We start from the raw sequence: 3,649 nt of genomic DNA, 5'->3' as shown, positions 1-3,649 counted from the left end.
TGACCAAGGCAGAAACTGTGCAAAACTCAGCATGAGCGTAACAACTTACTGAGGTTGTTGCTGAGAGGAATGATCTGTGATAACGGTACCTGGTGCATTTAGGGTGCAGCAGTCTGTCACTGAAGGAGCCTTCCAGTTCAGCAACAGCTTCATGCATGGGGTGTTACACATTATCAAACAGAGATATTACTTTAGTTAGGGTCCCTTTGATTTTTACCTCGTGCACTGAGTCCAGGGGGCATCCAATCACAGAGCTAGCCTTCCTGATGGGCTTATCCAGCTGTTTCCTGTCAGCTACAGATAAGTCACTGCTCCAACAGACAGCTCCATAGAAGATGGCTGATGCCACAACACAGTCAGAGAAGGTCTTCAGGAGTGCCCACTGCACTCCACAAGACATCTGTCTCCTCAGCAGGAACAGTCTTCTCTGACTGTTTTTATAGAGAGCCTCTGTGTTGCGAGTCCCTTCCAATTTATTGTTCAGGTGAATATCTAGGTACTTACAAGGGTCCCTTATCTAAAGTAAATTCACTGGTCTCAATGGGTGGATCTGCTTCTGCGGAAGTCCAGAAGCAGAAGTTTTTTCTGCATTAATCAGGAGGTGGTTCTGCTGGTACCATTCCACAAAGTCCTGAGTCCACTGTCTTACTCTGAATCGTCCCCACCTGTGATGAGGCCAACTATGGGAAAGTCATAAGAGAACTTCTGGAGGTGGTAGCATTGGGAGTTGATGGAGAAGGCTACAGTGATGTTTTTGGTCACTTTTGAATGTTGGCGATTCTCCCATATTCATGGTAGCATGACTCCACAACAACCCACATACGTGGCTCAGGTAGTGTAGTTCATCCAGGATGGCACATCAATGCAAGCTGTGGCAAGACGTTTTGCTGTGTCTGTCAGCTTAGTGTCCAAATGCGGAGGTGCTACCAGGAGACAGGCCAGGACAATATTGAGACGTGGAGTGGACTCTAGGAACCCCTAGTAACCCAACAGATTGAGAGTGAAGTGCTCTGTTAGGAACATAAGTAACAATCATATCTCTGATGTAAGGTGGAGATTGGCCATTTAAGGCTTTATATGTGAGAAGGAGGATTTTGAATTCTTCTCTGGGTTTAACAGGAGGCCAATGAAGGGAAGTTAGGATAAGGTAAATATGATCTCTTATTTTAAATTTCATTAGAACTCTGACTGCAGCATTTTTGACCAGCTGAAGGCTTTTAACTATATTATGTGGACTTCCTGATAGTAAAGAATTACAATAGTAAACCAGGGAGCCAGCTTTCCAGTTTTTCACTTTCAAGGAGACCACGTTTCTAATGTAGTACATAGGACACTAATAACCCCACCAACAAAATCCACAATTTGTGAAGGGAAATAAACTAAATAGTTGCCATCTGCATTGTTGTTCTGTGATACAGTAGAGATAGAATGTGGATCAGATTCTTTAAAATTTATAAATACATTATCTGATAATTATCTGCCTAAGTGAAGGCTTCTTTTGGAGGAGGAGAACTCTGATAATGTAATTTTGGAGGTTATTTAAAATTGGTTAGAGGGGAAAGGGTTGTATGGAATTACTGTAATTCCTTCGCATTCCATGACATACTGTATGTCTGTACAGGGCCCAAAGTATGAAGATGAGAATGTTTGGGCCTATTCACATTTTGAACAAAGCCAATTTAGTCTAAGATAACATTAAAGGGTGCATTTAAGCTATCACCTTTAATGTCAGTATTGATGTTAAAATCCCCCACCATGATGACCGTGTCAGCGTAACAGTAAATCACAGGACACTTGGTAGTTGTTAGAGAACACAAGGATTGACAAATTCGTCACTGGCGCCATTTGTTCTTCACAGATGAAAGTATGTTCACACTGAGTACATGTGCGCACTGAGACATTCTGGAGACACCGTGGAGAGCAACTTGCTGCCTGCAACATCTTTCAGTATGAGCGATTTGGCATTGGGTTAGTAATATTGTGTTTTGGCATTTCTTCGGAGGGCCGCACAGCCCTCTATGTGCTCACCCTAGGTAGACTGATTGCCATTAAGTACTGAGATAAGAACCTCAGACCCCTTGTAAGACCACATGCTGATGCAGTTGGTCCTGGGTTCTTCCCAATGAAGGACAATGCTAGACCTCATGTGGCTGGAGTGTGTAACCAATTCCTGCTAGATGAAGGCATTTTCCTCATTTACACTAGCCTTTTGAAACTGTGCAGACAATGGTCTAAGCTCGGTAACCGAGATAGACACAGCCAAACCATGCTAAATCTAGTACTAGTTCAGCAGTTGGGCTCGGCATGGTTTATCTTTGGCTCGGTTCACTGATAACGAAGAGCTCATAAGCAGACCTCCTCATCTCCAATTTACAGTCAGCTGACTCATTTTGCTGGTTTTCCAGTATGTCCGGCTTTGTAATTCACAGATCTCTTCACCTGTTCACAACACAAACTTCTTTTCAGCTTATTAAGTGATCCAAACTCTTTCTGAACTCTGCATGGATTGGTTTCAAAGGGCTTGTGTAAATGGGGCAATTGAAGCTATGGACTGGCCTGGCCATTCCTCAGACCTGAATCCGAATGAGCAAATCCGGGACATCATGTCTTGATTCATCCTCCAACATCACGTTGCACCACATACAACACAGCCTCATTTTGACACGTTTTGTGGACATTACATCAAAGTTGGGTCAGCCTGTAGTGTGTTTTTCCCTTATATTTTTGTGTGTGGCTCCAAATCCAGGCCTCCATTGGTTAATAAATTTTATTTTTTATTTTTTATATTTATGGCTTTAGTTCGATTTTTGTTGTCAGCACATTCAACTTTGTACACAACAAAGTACTCACTGAGAGTATTTCATTGATTCAGATCTTGGAGATGTTATTTGCATGTTCACTTTATTTTTTTTAGCAGTGTATTTATGGTTTAATATATAACAATTTATTTGAATGAACGCAATGTACATAGTTTTAATGTACCTCTATGTTCATTCTAAATCACAAAATAAGTTCCCTTAAGAATGACTGATTAAAGTGTAGTGCCTTTAAACAAAAATCAAATCTTTGTCCACCTGATTTTATTTAAAGGTTAGATAGAAAAAAGTCAACTCTTGTAAATTAAGTCACTTTATCAACTCAATCCAATCTCCACAGCTCCTGACAAATTAGATTTTACTGCAGTTAGAAAAAAAAAAACACACACACACACACCTTTGCCAAACAATCACAGAGAACACATGGTGTTTTTTCTCTTAGCAGGTGCTCTGCCAGTACCTTACCTCAGCAACAACCTCATCAGTGAATTTCCAGCGCTTTAGGCTGACGAGTTTAGTGGTTAAACATGATTGCGAATGATGTACAGTGCCCTGAAGGCAAGATTGGGTAAAGGGATTATCTGTGGACCTCTGGTCACATTTTCAAATAGCAGCGACCTGGCAAAGGTGCAGATGAGGTCCTGTGTCCTTCTACTCAAAACTGAAAAGTCAGGTTGAAAATGTTAAAGAGCACCAGTGTAACCCTAGGCAGATAAAAAAGTGGCTTCTTCTGTAGTCCTCGGTGGCCTTGATAACATATCATAAGATCAAAGAAAAGTTAAATAATCTTACAGTCATAGGAGCTATAGTGTTGGGAGCTGGAGAAAATCCCA

This window comes from Cyprinodon variegatus, unplaced genomic scaffold, assembly GCF_000732505.1.
Source record: "Cyprinodon variegatus isolate N-32 unplaced genomic scaffold, C_variegatus-1.0 Scaffold254, whole genome shotgun sequence".
In the NCBI taxonomy this organism is placed as follows: Eukaryota; Metazoa; Chordata; class Actinopteri; order Cyprinodontiformes; family Cyprinodontidae; genus Cyprinodon; species Cyprinodon variegatus.
This window is presented reverse-complemented; position numbering follows the sequence as displayed.